The sequence below is a fragment of the Artibeus jamaicensis genome, unplaced genomic scaffold (genome assembly GCF_021234435.1).
Source record: "Artibeus jamaicensis isolate MK-2021 breed Jamaican fruit bat unplaced genomic scaffold, CSHL_Jam_final contig_354, whole genome shotgun sequence".
NCBI lineage: Eukaryota > Metazoa > Chordata > Mammalia > Chiroptera > Phyllostomidae > Artibeus > Artibeus jamaicensis.
This window is the reverse complement of record NW_026521803.1, coordinates 44912203-44928999: the sequence shown is the minus strand read 5'-3', so window position 1 is coordinate 44928999 and position 16797 is coordinate 44912203. Positions and strand designations below refer to the sequence as shown.

The 16797-nt window shown below is 52.0% G+C and overlaps 1 protein-coding gene across 1 annotated transcript in view; it reads right to left on the bottom strand.

Annotated features, from left to right (window-relative positions):
• The window catches only part of ZNF407 (zinc finger protein 407), a 298073-nt gene that overhangs the window by 106785 nt on the left and 174491 nt on the right, over window positions 1-16797 (bottom strand). The gene's annotated exons all lie outside the window — the stretch shown is intronic.

The window sequence follows — 16797 nt, the reverse complement described above, 5'->3', positions numbered from 1 at the left end:
TGAACCGTCAAATAAAAGCACATTAAAACCCAACATTGGAAACTAAGACATTTTGGGGAATGACAAGCTCTAGGCCACAGAAGAGGGGACAACAGCAGCCTGACTCGCCATCATCAACTGGTGCACGCATTTGGCAAGTTAGTTAGAGACAGGGTTGCAATGTCCGGTTCACATTACGACGTGAGTATGCAGACGTAAAGACAGGGGATCCTGAGCATAAAGGCCTTAACCATGATTTTACAAACCTCCTCCATCTCATAAAGGTTGACAAAGAGGCCCAGGATCCAAATAATTAACTCCTCAGTGTGGGGCAGATGTGGATTATTTTAATCATATTAATCATTCAGAATTTCACAAATTCCTATTAATCAAGTTATGAAATTACCTTTTATAAAAACTCCTCAATTTGCTATCTGTATTTGTGTTTTTATAACATTAGATCTTAAATGCAATGAAGTAAAAATTTCTGATAGTTCAGATCTGTCATATATAAAGTATCTTAAGTGCTTCGTTAATATTAAAATTGCCAATTAATATCTCTATGAAATGTGAGACACTGTATTTACATCCACTGACTCAGACTGACTTTGAAATTACTGTATCTTGTGATCACTGCTTACTGGTACTACAGAATGACAAATATAACTAAATACTTCGAAATGCACTGTAAAAAATTTCATATCCGTATATCTCTTTGACGGGTCTTCATGCATTTAACATTTCAAAACCATGACAGGGATCTTATTTCCAAGATAAATTCCCCTATCTACTTATTTCTTCGTGTATTTATTGTGGATCTAACCTTCTCCTACAAGAAATAAATAAGGAGGTTAAGTAGATGCTATCTTTTAACAAATAGTTTCTCCAGACTGTATTACAACTTTATGAATGACAAAATAAATCCCTCATTTTTAAATCGACCATGATGTACATTTAACAAAATTACATCTATGAAACCTCAATATATGCACTCTATTATTCACATGTAATAAAAATGTTAAACCAGAGCTTACTGCCTGTCATGAAATGACAAAAGCCCGATAACAAAGGACCGAGGCCACCGCCTGACTTTCAGAAAACCCTGTGTGTTTTCCAGCTGCCTCAGGAAAACCGGCCTGTGGACCAGTGACCGACGTGAAGAGTCCATGTGGAGATGCAGACCTTCTTCCAGGGGGCGCTGCCCGGGACCCCACCTGTGCGGGGTCTCAGGTTCGCAGCCCAGCTCCTGTGCCCCCGCGGCAGCACGTTGCAGGGGCGGCCGTCCTCGGGAGCTGAGGGACCCTGCACTTCTGCCAGGTGCTGCAGGGCCACGAGCACCCGGGACAGGGCCCGTGGAAGGCCTGCACACCTGCTCCCCCCCAGGTGCTGTTCTGCAGGGACAGAGGGGTGAGGGGCTGGGCAGGCCCGCAGCAAAACCACAGGCCACTGAAGGAGAAAAAGCATTCACGAACAACCTCACTGCCAGAGAAAAGAGGAGGAGGAGAAAAGAGAAGGAAAGGGAAAGAAGTAAAATGCCATCATAGGCTTAAAAGAGGCAGCTGTTAATGGCCAGGGCAGGTAAGGGAAGGCTTCCCAGTGGCAGCAAGGCCAAAGGAGGGAGGCCCGGGGGAGAGGCACCCGCAGAGCAGCGAGCAGGAAGGGCAAGGCCAGCCCGCAAGTCCACACCATGCAGTGCAGGGGCCCAGCCTGCGGTGCCGCTCCCCACAGTCTGGGGCTGCCTGGGGGGACCGCACGGGGCTGGGGTGGGCGGGGGTGGCGAGGCTGTGCCCTGACGTATCTCTGACGGAGGCTGGGGCTGCCCGGGCTCTTGCTTCTCATGCCAGGGGGCCTCCCCTGCTGGCTCAGCATCCGTGAGCATTTCACTCAGTGGGATCACCGCAGCTGGCCACACAGCGAGTGACAGAGCTGCCTCCTGCCAGCAAGATGCACGTCCCCCGGTGATGACAGCTATGGTTTCCACACTGGGTTCAGGTCCTCTCTTCAGTATCCTAAACATTCACCTAATAAATTACTTCTCAAATTCTTCTAACACCTACCATTTAAACTAAAAAGAGAAAACCTGCGACAGGCCACAGCACAGGTCCGGAACTGGGGGAGGGGCCATGTGAGGGCTGCGTGAGTGACGGCACCGCCTTCGCGGGCGTGTGTGCTCTAGGGAGGCTCTGCAGGGACCCTGCTTGTTTGGGACTGGCTCACGGGCAGACGAGTCATGTCGAAACACACAGCTCGAACTGGGAGCTGCGCCCTCAATGTCGCCTTCCCATGGTGATACAGAAGCGGAGAGTCCTAACATGATCTTACTTATCTTCTCAAATTACACTTTAAAACATCATCTCAACATTTAAAAACCCTACCAGTTGGACTCTTCATTCCACTTATTAGTAACTGAATAAAAATCGGTCCGGCTCCACCTACACATGGAGATGAGCACGTTTTGGCGCGCTGGCACCCTGCTGCTCTGCGGCTCGTGAAATGCAGTGAGACGGGTCCCAGTCCACTTTCACGGCCTCTCCTCCTCCTCTCGGCTCAGGACAAGGTGGAGTGTGTCGCTTTAGCAATGCCCGTCCGGCTGCGACGGTCCTGTCCTTCCCCCCAGAGAGCCAGCCTAGACGCAGGCACGGGAGAGACTGGCACAGGCGCAGGGTGTGAGACCGCCACCCCATCAAAGTGCCCGCAGCATCCGCCTGTCTCAGGGGTGAACTGGTGACGGGTTTAACCCTGAGGTCAGACGTCACCACGGAGTTCCAGGGGACCGACCCAGGCCCCACATGTCACGTGTGGTGACATCGTCTCGGACATGCAACTGTATCGAGCAAGTCAGGCATGCAACTGTGTCACTGACAGAAGCTTTTTCGAGGAAAGGGACGGAGCTGGACACGAGTGCACAGAGTCCGAGTGCACACACACCCGGCCGACGGCGCCTGCCCGTGCGGCCTGCCTGGAGGAGAGGGCACCGGCGTACGTCTGTGCCAACAGCTCTGGGTTACTCTGGGTTACTCGGCCAGAGCCAGTGCCGCGCTTCTTTGGAGCAACAGCCTCTTTGTTAGTTGCTGTGACTCAATAATGATGAGGCTAAACTAAGAGACGAAGGGTAGAACGAGACAGGGTCTGTGCCCAGGAGGGTTGCCGTGTGCATGTCTGCCGAGCTGCCGCCAACATAGCTCAGGAACACTCACGCTTGTACCCAAAGAAGCACTCGCACAGGTGTTTCCAGACAACCAGTGAAGGGCACCTGTAATGCTCAACTACTGCACGCGAGCACGTCGGGCCGAACAGATGCCCAGAGAACAAGGAAGGCGAGCGAAGAGGGAGAACTGCCGCCGGCAGCCAACTGCTCACCAGCGCCGTGGTGCCGCCGGGCTCTGGCCAGGGCGAGGGCTCAGGGAGGACACCCAGCATCACTTGCAGTTAGATGGCTCATTGGTGCACAGAGGTGCGGAGTCCATGCCAGACGCCCCACGGTGACCCCAGTAACCCTGTTCACCACGTTCTTTGAGATTTCAAAGTACTACATACACATTTAAACAAAACAGGCAGCTTCAAACCATGTGGCAAATAAAAGTCCCTCCCTGTTTCCTCTAGTTGAAAAATAGAAAAGACACATTGACAGCTACATACTAACTATGATGACACTCAGGGTCCCTTTGGCCATTGTCTTCCGCATGCATGTGCGTGTGTGTGCACGCGTGTGAGTAGAGTCACAAAAACGGACTCAGTGAAGGCAGTTACACCCCGAAACCAAAACTACTCCATGCAAACACTGATATCCACGTAATTTGAATTAGGCCAGACTCTGAGAGAGGCCTGTTTCCGATTATGCATAAAACCGGTGTGTAACTTGCGTCAGGAAGCTATGAAGACCTAAGATTAGGAAGGTCTCACCAACCAAACGGGACTCCTCAGGCCCCAGTGTGGCTGCGAGGGAAGCTGCCACCTCCCCGGGGGCTCTCCCAAGGCACGAGGGAGCCTGCTACTTAAGCCAAGAGCCCGGATGCATGTTTGCCCTGAACAGGTGATAATTAGCCTAATTAACCAGCTACATCCTCGTTAACGAGGCAGATCAGAAACTTGACTCTTTCACGCCAAAGCCTGTCACTTTAAAACCTCTTCACGTGTCACTCGGATTATTATCACTCTGAAATATATTTTTGACCCTTTCAATTCGATCCAAAGGTTGAAAAGCTTCTGTCAAAATCACTTCTGGGAGGAGCAATGGGCATAATATTAATCCCAGAATGACTTCGGCAAGGATGAACCAAGAGAATGGCTCATTCTGAAGATACGCACTCAAAGACTGCCGGGGCCGGGCCCCCCTGAACCCGGCCTCACCCTTCGGAGCCTCCCTCCCCCGACGTCCCTCCCTGTCCGGGAGAAACCCGACTCGGCCCTGCTACAAGCCTCCTGGGCAGTCTGGTTAGAACGAAGCCTGCCAGGGCCCTGCTCGTGCTGCGTCCAGCCCTCGCCAGCGCACGGTGTCTTGGCCCAGAGGCAGCAAAGGCTCTGTGCACGACAGCAGGTATTTTCTACTTGGTGGGCCACCTGGTGGCCGAGGCGCCACTCAGGTCCACCTCTGCAGCACAGGCAGAGGTCGCCACAGACAGCCCCAGGAACCAGTGTGGCTGTGCCAACAAACTTCATTCACAGGAACGTGTCGCGGGCTGGGTCTGGCCTGCAGGGCCTACCTGCCAGTCCCTGGCTTGCACGGCAGGCCACACCCCTCTCATGCCCCCCAAAGCCCCCTCACCCCTGCAGAGCAAAGAGCAGAGTCCGGCGTGGCGGGGAAACAAAGGTCCGCTCAGCTCCAGACCCTGAGGGCCCCGAGGAGCAGGTTCGCCCCAACACAGGTGGCATGTCCAGAGGCCCAGGGAGAGCACGGGTGGGAGGAACCGCACCGCGTGTGTGGCCCACGCAGCCTCGCTGCACGTCCCCTTCCAGCTGCCCCTCCTTTCACGCCTACAGCAGAGCGGGGGCCTCGGACAGCGAGCCACCGTGACTGACCATGGAAGTCAAGTCCTGGGGAGCAAGACAGATGTTAAACCGTCCCAGGCCGGTGGTCTGGGCCAAGTGAAACGCTGTAAGACAAAGCGCAGTGTGCCTGCTGCTCACACGAGAAGTCGGTGCTTGGCAGCTTCCTCCCAGGGTCACCTCCTGACGGCATGAACAGGCCACTGCCCACCACTCCTGGCGACACACGGTCTGTCTCAGTGTAACGTGCGGTTTCCGACCGTCGGCTGTTCCGTCTCGCACACCAGGCTGATTCACATCGGCGCCCTTCCTGGAGGTCTAATCAGGTTTTCTCACGACCTGACTCTGGGCCACATAAAATGCAGGGGACCCAACAAGCGGGGCAAAGACGACTTTGAAACTACGCCTGCTCTGCCGACTGCTTCTAAGGCACCTACTGAAGGCTACGTCACCTTAGCGTGTGTGTGTGTGTGCGCGTCCAATTCTCACCTTTGAAATGATTCAAAAGTATACGATGACTTTCTACAGCGAATGGCTCTATTTATAATATTAAATATAAAATAAGATCACAAAAAATTTACATATGACTATTTTCACAGTTGCTGTGTTTCTAATCACTATTTCCAAATTTCTGTCAATGAAATGCAACACCGACAACTTACACGCCACAGAAAATCCCATCACAGGGCTGGACTCGTTGAAAAAGTTATCTACCACTTATTATCTTTCCTATGCTCACCACGAAATGCAAAACAAGATTTACAGAATGAACACAGTAGTCAATGCTGATTAATCTGAAAATATGGCTTAAAATTTACTTTGGCAGCAAAAGAAATACGAGACAGAAGTATTCGTCAATAAATGGTGTCTGTGTAGATGCCATGAACTTGCTGAAAACAAGTGATCCTACATTTTGGTCTCTTAAATAATAGTAATAGCAATAGTAATAATAACAGCAAAACAAGATTAATGCCAAGGCTCTGCAGTTTACCAAAAGCTTAGTGACGAACTCTCCCAGGTGAAATGAATTACTTCACAGTAATGCACCCTCGAAAAATACAGTGTGGGATTTTCACACAAACAAAAACACGAGAAGTGGCTGATCAAGACAAATGCATTTGCTTTTAATAAAGGAAACACGAGGCAGTCGTCATTTTAAAGGCGGTGCTGCACAGCTTATCTCGACCGTTAGGAACCCATGTGTGTTTCTTAATGGTTCTCCTCGGCCTGACGCTACCTGGGAGCTGTAGCAGGGAAAAGTCAAGTCCCTCCAGCGCTGTCAATACCAATTACACAAATGTCCCTCCAACACCCAGTGCGGGCCAGACCCTGCCCTGTGCTCTGGAAACGCAAGGACAGGCAGAGCGCGGCCCCGCCCTCCCGGTACGCGGGACCTGATGTGAGAGGGAGACCAGCAAACACAGAAACTCTGTTTCCAGGCACTGCTTTACCTTTTTACAGAAAACTGCGTTTCTCAGCTCCCACCGCCGCCTTCCCCAGCACTGCACAGTCTCTTCCTCAGGACGGTGGCCTGTACGGCCCGTCCTGGGCTTTCCCGGCGAAGAGTTTCTCCCTCTCTGGACCGCCCTCCTGCCTCCGACAGGGCGCATCTCAAGTGGAGTCGGGGACTCTCGGCGGCAGGACCTGGGCGTCACACATACCTTCCCTGCCCGGGACAACCCAGGTGCCCTCTTGGGACGAGCCCACACCTGCTGTGCACACCCTCGCACATTCAATACAGACGCTTAGCGCAAAACGCCTCGTGGCAGGGCACACCGCGCAAGCCTCTTCCTCCCCGTCTGCTCTGGACGCCGGCGCTCCTGGCCGGCACAGAAACACCCCTGTGCCCCGCAGGCCGCCATCAGAGTCAGCACACGCGAGAGTCTCAGCAGCTTGGCTGTGACGTCTGCACACTCGCACCCAGACACTTGGAGGGGAAGGCGCTGCGGCAGGAGGGCAATGACGGACCCACAGAAAGGCCCACGTCACTGCTGTCACCTCACTGTGGCTGGCTCCTCGGGGCCCTGCGCCGTGAGCACGACAGACTCCTCCGCACGGCCCGAGTGCCTCTTGAGAGTGACGGCAGCAGATAACCTGTTCTGCTTGGGGTCCGTTAATAACGTATGTTATCGCTCAGATAAGGAAATTTTTAAAAAGACAAAAACTTGGGCAACAGTGGAGAAAAGTAGAGGATCATGAAATCTCTGACACACTGGACACCCCAGACGTCCTTCACGGGCAGCCGCGCAGTTTTCTCTGCACCTTTCATGTCAAGCACACGGCCAGGAACGCCGAAAAAGTGAACTGAAAGCCGGGACCGATAAGCAGGAGAGGATGGCCGAGCGAGCGTGCAGAGACCGGACGCCGCTGCCTGTGAGGCCCCAGGAAGGCACCGCAGCCCCAGGCAGGGCCAAAGGGAAACACGCAAGTCCCGCCCCTTCCTCAAAACCTGTGTCGATTGCATGGAACCCATTTAGGAAGGGGCTGCCGAATTCAAATGCGCCGCGGTGTCAGCCAATGACCAGGTTTTCGGGTGGGGCAGCACCGCTACCTCTCTGTGCACAAGGCAGAGGCTATGAAACCCACTGGACATGAAGCCGACCGCCGCAGTCACGAACATGGGTGAGAGGAGAGGAAAGAAGGGGCACCGAGTGCTGAGGGCGCCCTGGGACCTGTGTGCTGGGCACAGACAGCGGACACCACACCTCTCAAGTCCAGGACAGCACACGCGGACAGCTGGGCGACAGGCAGTGAGCACCTGCCATTGCCTCTTGCACTGGCTGTGGGGGGACACAGGAGGGACACAGGGTGCAGGGAGAGCTCCCCACCAGGCCCCCCGTGGCCCCAAGAAAGCCAGGGGCTGCGCGGGCCACCCAGCCACAGGGGACTGGCTGTGGACGGAAAGTGCGATTAAGCAGCCTGGTGGCACTGGCTGTGAAGCACAGGCACACTCTTAGCAGAATTCCCGGTGAGCTGTATTTATTTTTTTAATCTGATGATGGCCTGACCTTGTTATCCGTTTGCCACCACAGGAATCGAGAGTTGAAAGGACCCTCCCACCATGAGTTGAGTTACAGGCTGTGCCCAGGCCCCGCCCAGTACCGGTGTCTGCCGGGGACTCCACACACGGCCCATTTTGAAAATATCAAAAAGTTAAGTATCTATAATAAGAACTAGGCCTCAAAAACTATTGACTATAAGGCAGAGGTGTGATTATTCCCTAAAAAAACAGCAGACGGATGCTTACTCCTGAGTGACATTAATCAGTGGTGTCCTGGCGACCAGAAGCACGTCGGATCTCAGCGTCCGACGAGCCGGTGAGGAGCTGCTGCCACTGTTGTGGGACGCGCGCTACGTGGCACGACTCGGCCGGGCCTTCTGTCCTGGGTACTCTTCTCACAAGGCAGGGAGGAGAGGAGCGTCAGAGCCTCAGTGTAAGCTGCACGATTGTCACCCGTTCTTAAGTCATTTAAAAGCAGCGAGAGCTTTGGCCTGTACCTAATTACCGTGTGCCTTTTCGGAACAGAGAAGCTGCACCGTTTAGCCCACAGTGGTTTGGTAAATTGGCCGGGTGCACGCACACGAGCACGGGTGGCTGTTGCAGCCGCTCATTCCTGGCTTCTTGTTACTTGAATTATAATTCAATGATCACCTTAGATCACGGGCTATTCATAAATCAGAAGCCTGACATCGGATGAAAAATTGTATTAATATATGAAACTTATTATATAGTACAAACTGCTCTCTTGATAAATTACATTGTTCGAACTTGACAATGATTGCATTTAAAACATTATTCCTGTTTGCTGTTTTACAGACTGAACCCTCTTCATGAAAAATTTACAGCGCTCCTCTGTGTTCCCGAGTCAGAGGGCAACGGCGGCGCACGTGCGCCGGGCTGTTCTTCAGGCCCCGGCAGCCGCAGAGGCCGGGCGCCCGGCGGGGGGCGGGGCCCTGGCGGCGCTCCGGGGGTCTCCGTGCCGCCGCCGCGGAGGTCCTAATTGTCCTCGGCAGCAGCAGCAGCACAGTAAATAATAAAATTTTAATTTCAGCTTACTAGATTGCTCTGCTCTCCTACATAGGTGTTTCAGAGAAATTTATAGTCATAAATGTTTCACAGAAATTTATAGCGCGAGGGGAAAAAATAAAGGGGCAAGCCCATGAAGTTTAATTTGAATTGAGGCCGGGCCCCTCAGATGATGCGTCATGACAAATGCTTTTCGCCAAGGCTGACTGGGTAACTCGAGCTGCAGCTCCATATTATTTACATTAATTACACGAAGGCGGCTTTGTTAATGGTACATTCTGGTGCGGGTCGCAGCGTGATATGCTAATGACCTAAGGAAAATCTGCATCTCCCGTATTTATGGTAATCTGTAACAGGAACAGGGCGGCTTCCTCCCTCTCTCCGCACTGGAGAGCAGGAGTCAGGGCACAGCGGCCTCCGTGGGAGGAGGAAGGGACAGTTCTAACGGCCGAGACGCGGCGTGTCACACAGAAAGGGGGGACTCCCGGTGCGAGGCGTCGTCACAGCCCGTGACAGAGTGGGCACGGGGCGTCCGCGTGAGGAGCGGGCCGCGGAGTCCCACGGGAGAAGCAGGAGCGTCAAGTGCGGCTCGGCACCTTCGGCGCTCGCCGCCGCAGGCTTCGGGGCAGCGGTTGGCTCACACCCGGCTGCATTCGTTGTAGAGCAAGCTATTATGCTACACGGTGTTTCACATTTTTATGAAATCCATCACAACTTCGGAGGAGCTTCTAGAAGCATCATATATTCCCCAAAGATTAAATCTGCAAAAACGTAATTTATATGTTTTAAACATCAGCATACTTTATCCATATCATCATTCTCATAAATTATGTCTATACTTATAAAACACTAAAAGAAAGAGTAATTTAACCATTATGGCTTTTCTGAGTACGAGAATTAAAAGACAGAATTGTCCAAAACATCAAAGATGATATTATTAATGTTTACATCACGCCACCTCTGATTCCCAGACTGGTCAACAATTTTCCGTGTGTCTTGTTCCACTGTCAGGACTCGGGGTCTTAACTTTCCTTCCTGAGAGGTGAGCACTGGCAATGCACAGGTATTTCTGGCATGATGAGGATGTGCGTTTTCAAATTAACAATGTCCCTTTGCAATGAAAGTTTGTAGGTAAATGTATCTTATTTCACAGAACAACAAAAGAATCTTAGCAAAAACCTGCAGAAAGAACACTCTGCGCCAGTGTTTTGTGCACCATCAAGAACCCAGACTCTTATTTACCAGGCACTCACTCATAACAAGCTACTAACGTGTGGGTTTTAAAGCTACCCTAAATATACTTACAGCATAAGTTTCTACAATACACAGCTTTCTTCTTAAAAACAGATAACTAGGTTTTCTGAAGACCAGAAATTTAAAATGCCGAGAAAAAAATCGAAGAAGAAATGTCCCTCCAGTCTAGAAATGGCGAATTCAGGTCTGAATGGCCCACCTGTGGTCGGACAGGCAGAGGCCAGCATGGTGGTCGCCTGTGGAGGGACAGGGTGCGGCCAGAGAGGCACGCGGGGTACGCCGAGGGCAGAGGCACGCTCCGCGTCTCCGGCCATCAGAGCCACCTGGGCAGCGCTGTCTGTCATGGCTCCGGATGCCAGGTTACATGTAGGTAAGAAACATGTATTAGATATGTAAAACGTGTATCATCAAGAAGAGCTAGAAGCTAATATACCTACAGTTTGTCTTTACAAACACATGATAATTAAAAATAAGTTGAGGAAAACATAGTATCTAATTTTAATATAGATTATTTTTCAAAATTTTCATGGGAAAATTAATATACGCCTGTGCCATAATAGCTAAAGGTCAGAACTGGCCCATCATCTCATAAGCTAATATTTATGAGAATAAAAAATGGTTTCTTATAAAATTACCAATATTCATATAGCAATAATATGAATTTTATAAAAATTCATTCGGCTCCAAATAGGTAGCTCATCATATGCTAATTAGCAGAGACATTTCTCAGAGAAAACACTGTAATCAAAGAATTTTAATACTATGTAATCTTAAAAATCACCCTATCCAACAGTTATTTTACAACTGACAAAACAAAATCAGGAATGAATCACTCGGGCTGACCCAGTCGAGGGGCCAGGAGGACTGTGGGGGGCGGGGGGCCCTACTCACTCGCCGAAAATACACAGACCATCAAAATAAACGGCAAGCACTCTAGAAAGTAAATAATGAACAAATCCTGCCCCGAAACCCTTCAGAACAGTCAAACAGCCTCCCTCTGCTATATAATCTCCTTACTAGAATCTCTCAGAACCAAGACAACCCAGAGCCCTGCTCCCCTCTCCAGTGTGATCAGTCACGAGCCCCCTGGTCCCCGAGGAGTGAGAGCGTGGGCGGCAAACTCGCTGCGCTCCAGACGCGGCCCAAGGCGTCCTGCCCCCCGTGTGCAGAGCCCCAGTGAGCAAGGCCGGACCTTCTCAGCAAGAGCCACCGCCAGCCGGCACGCCTGCCCTCGGAAGCAAGCCACACCTTCTTTTCCCCTTTGGATACCATGATTGGGCTTAAACTGTGATAATAAATAAATCTGACTAACCCATTGAACTGGAAGTTGACCATGAAATGGTTCTACAGGAAACAGAAATCTTACGCGTAATACAAGATTCAGAACATTTTAATGAGTGTACTTCAGATGTGAAACAATCCTATGCCCACATAAATCGATTACCATGCCCCAAGACCTTAAAAGGGTATTTGCAACTGATCTGTTGCAGGGCCCTGGTTATGACTTACAATGCACCCTTCAGAAGAGCTGTTCTGGCTGCCACATCACACTCCGTAATTTAGACAAACATGCAAGCTAACTCCACGTCTCTCTCTGACCTCGTCTGCTGAATAAGGACTGACATTTTGCCAAGAGAAAGTAAAAAATGAAGGGAGGTTTCCCGTTTACCTGTTACTAACTCTACACTAGCAGTCTCGGTAACTCACAGAGTTCAGGAACTCTGCTACAAACTTGTAGCAGTTTGTTACAAGTACACAAAATTTACATACATTTAAAAAATAGCCTTCATCCTAGTAATACTTCTGGACTTTGCTCCTAACTGAAGAATGTTAAAATTACCTTAGTTTGATACAGCTAGTTACCAGCATAAAAAACAGTTGTCTAATATTCCCTCCCCTCAAAAGTTCTACTTATTTCTTATACCTTTTTAAGGCCAAAAATTTCACAAACTCTGAACAAAAATACAGCCCACAACAAACGTGTGGGAGTGGGTGTGTGCACAGGCACGCGGAGGGGCGTGTGCCTGTGCACCGCGCATTCCCGTGCTTGCAAAGCGCTGTCTGCCCCTAGTCTTGGACCCCAGAGGTTCCCACCCCTCCCGCAATGTGCGCTCATAGTGCGGCAGCACCGCACCCTGGGCACGGGGCTCCTGGGGCACCTGCCGGCGGCGCATGCGCACTGATGAGAGAGAGCCGCGCCCCGTGGGGACGAAGGCCTGGCAGCTCCCTTTCCAGACAGACTGCTTTCAGTTGGCGTCACGACGCCCCGAGCTTCTGACAACCTGCACCGGCCAAACATTCCGGCGGAACACGCACCGCACCCAGTGCTGAGAGCACTTGCCGCTGTCTCACTGCGGTGTTCACCCTTGCCGACTGTGTCCTAAATAATGAACTGTGGCCTCCAGCGATTTCTCTCAGGATGTTTATGATGAGAACTCATTCATCTAAATCTGCTGGCCAGTGGAATAAAATAAATCAAGAATTTCCCAAATATAACAATATTTGTGCTCAAGCAGATAATTGATGACTGCGGCTGCACTAATTAAAACCCATCTGAGTTCCATCCATCTTGGTCACCAGGCCACGCAGCACACCTAGGGCACCGCCTCCTGCCCCCGTGCTCCGGCCACACGCAGGCGGGGGCCTGCCTCCCGGCCTCCCGGCGGAGATGCAGGCGTTTCGCGTTCCTGCGCACCTGTGAGGGGCACGCAACGGTGCAGCCTTTGGGACAGGCCTCTGTCAGGGTCTGCACCAGGGAAAGAACACAATTCAACTTTCATATCAGACGCACTCCGTCATAAAACGTACTTTCTGCTTTGAGAAAGGAGGAAACGTGTGGACAACCGTGATTTCAGAAGTGTCTCCAGGACAGGCAGACACCTTCCTTCTGGGTCACGGTCCGGTGAAGCATAGATGCCGCCCAGGGACAGCTGCACACTCGGTGTCAGAGCAAAGACAGCGTTCGAGTGATAAGCTCTATCAGGACATCTGCCGTAAAAGGAGCGAGCAACAATGACTGCAAATGGTTACTAATGGTAACTTCTCCTCAAAGTGAGCCTTCAAGGAGGAACCACGGCTTCCGCACAGGCCAACAGCAGAAACAATGCTTGACCGACAGACACACAGAATCCCTGTCCTGGGAACTGCTTGTACTGGCCTCTAAGTCACTGTCCGGAAGCACAGGTTAGATTCCAACCGCGCGCTCATCTGAGGGGTTCGAGGGGGCCTGGTGTGGTTCAGACCTCCCCGGGGCGCTGGTGGCACACACCAGACGAAACTCCCACCCCTGCCGCCACCCAGACAGAGGCTTCTCTTCGGGGCTCAGGGCTACGCAGGACAGGAAGCCAGATGGGAGGCGGGGTCCCCCGTGACTCACGTGTGCGAGGCAGGCCCTCCTGGGACTGCAGGGACCCACCTTTGCTGGGGTGGAAACTGGTGAAGAAAGTAGAGGGTAGGTAACGAACCCTCCAGTGGTTTCTCACAGTGGCCCCGGTGCTGAGTCTGTGCAATGCCCGCTTGTGGGGCAAAAGCAGAGGGAAGAGCTGACCCACTTGGCTGGGACTCACAGACCTGCGGACTCCAGTGGGATCTGGAACATGAAGAGCCGTGCACTGGAGTGCCAGGAGTGACACATCAGAAGGACCAGGGAACAAATCAGATGAAAGGGGACAATGGGTGACAACGAGATCTGCCCTTTAAATATGAGATCAAAAGATTTTTTTATGCATTATGTTTCACCTGAAATATTTTTAAAGTACAGATAAAACGTATTTGCACCTTTAAGTAGAGTGCCGGAAATGCTATGTATTTGTGTTCGCCTCAAAAACCCTCTCTAAAAAGTCCTTGGATTTCCAACAACACAGACACGATCAAAGAAGCAGTGTACCGTTACTCCCGACGCCCATGCAACACCTACACCACACCTACACCATGCACCGCACCTACACCACACCCACACCATACACTGCACCATACACCACACCTACACCATGCACCGCACCCATACCACGCACCGCACCTACACCATGCACTATACTATACACCGCACCTACACCACCCACTGCATCCACACCATGCACCGCACCACACACCATACCACACACCACACCTACACCACACACCACACCACACCACACACCTCACCCACACCACACACCGCACCACACACCACACCATGCACCACACCGCACCCACACCACCCACCGCACCTATACCACCCACTGTATCCACACCACGCACCGCACCACACACCATACCACACACCACACCTACACCACACACCACACCACACACCGCACCCACACCATACATTGCACCTACACCATACACCACACCCACACTACACACACCTACACCGTATACTATACCTACACTATACACTACAGCTTTGAGTATAATAACTTCATGAACATGGTCATTGTTTTTACTATGATTTTAATGTACTGCCTGATGCCCAAAAGATTTCCTTCTATAGAGATTAGCCTGTTTAAGGACAAAAATTACTTAGTCATTTAAAAAGTATGCCATTAACAGCAAAAATAAAATGTGTTCATTGTTAACTTATCTCACGTGCACTACATGGACGCCGACAAAACCACTTTTCAACACCCCGCAGCGTACGGACGGGTCTGTTGGAACAGCCGGTTTCAGTCTTGCCCCTCTTGAGACATGGGCAGTCGCTGCCCGAGAAAGCACGCCAAGACTTCAGAGTGTCTGCATGGCCTCCTGCTCAGGACCACCTGCTGGGACTGTCACTGTCCTGGTAGGGCCCAGCAGTGTCCAGGGGCGTCCCCAAGACTGAAGAGGCTGGGCACCCCTGCGGCCTGCTCTCCTCATGGTGGTGGCGGCAGCTGCAGTGGGGGTCCTACTGTTCCCAGTCCCACCCCTCCTGATGCCAGACCCACCAGCTGACCACCCTGCTCCCCCCCGAGCAGGAAGGCACATGGCCCCCTCACAGGGGCACGCCCAGGGACTTTCAGCTGGGCTCTCAGACACGAACACTGTGATGAGCAGCGCAGAGTGACTTGCCTGGACTCACACACACGTCACGGTAGGGATCCAGTGTGTGACTGTGCACCAACGTTCGCCACTTCAGGACGAGGCTGAGTTTCCAAACTAGGGCACGCTGCATGTGTCTCTGGAGGCCATCTCAGAGTCGTGCACACATGACGAACACAGGGACCCAGGGTCTGGAGAGTGAGGGCAGGAACCAGGCCCGCTCCGTTCCAGTGGAGAGCCCCCCTCCCTGATGCCGGGGCAGGGCCATGCTGCCCGAGGCTTTGGGGGTGCAGCAAGGAAGTCGGCACCGCCAGCTTCTGAATGACTCCTGTGACTCGCTTTCTGCTGACCAGTTTTACGGCTTGGAGATGCACAGTATAACAGCATAAAATAGTTGATCGAAACTACCTAGTTTCACTTTGCCTACTTCCCAATTTTCTAGCTTCTACAAAAAAAACTGAAGCAGAGGATACAACATTCGTTGAAACCAAGGATTCGACGGTACAATGTGGGCAACAATCATGGAAACCGAGCGTGCCACTGCCCTGGTCACGGAAGAATGCCACGCCTGTGCACACACAAACACACTACAAACCTGGACGGCTGGCTGCCGGGTGAGGGGTCCCGATCCACATAAACCAGAGGCAGGGCTGACACTCCTGCGGGGAAGCCACGCACAGACGGAGGCCCCGTCCCTGTGAAACAAGAGGGCCTCCTGGGGCCTGCACGTGGTCCGTGGCTTCCCCACTGGAGAAGGGGGGGGTGGTTCCTGAACTTCCCTGCCTCTCTTAGGCCTGTCACCTCAGGTGCACAACCTTCCTTTCTTGCAAAGCAGGTTTTATTTCCTGCAACGTCGGCTAAACGTTTCTAAAATTTTAAAGTATTGGTCTCCTTCGAAGAACCGCAGAACACTCTAAGCACGCCCTGCGGACGGCCGCTGCCCCAGCTTCAACCGCGTGCACGGCTTGGGGCTGAAGCTGTGCCCCACGATGCCTGGGCCTGCGCCCCTGCAGGGCGGAGCCTGTGACACGCGCCTCCTGGTTTTCAGACGACCTTCACCTTCAGGGACAGAGCCCCACATCAGTTCAGGCTTAGCATACTGTACTGTATACACGTTTTAAGGCAAATACCTCTTTTGGACACAGAGCAATTTGAAACTAGAAAAAGTCATAAAACCTCTAAGTTGAGTTCCTTCGTCAAAAGTGCAGCTGAGGGACCCCAGTCAGTGCACACTCAGGAAAAAGCTTTAAGTGGGAGGGACAGAAAGTGCACCATGCAGTAAAGACTCCCCGTATGAAACAAGAAGAAAAACTGGTCCCTCTCGGGTAGTGGGGTTTCCTTACCTTTTATTGCATTTAGAAATGTCATAAAACAACGTGATTTTTAAATAAAAAAAAAACTCTCTTTCCTTTGAATGGAGAGGTGTCCAACTGGGAGCACCCCTTCACGGACGTGAGCAGACGCAGCTGTCCGCAGTGGGACGGCAGGTGCCATGCTGTCCCCACTTCCCACGCATGCAGCCATGGTGAAAACACGGGGCAGCCACGGGAGCA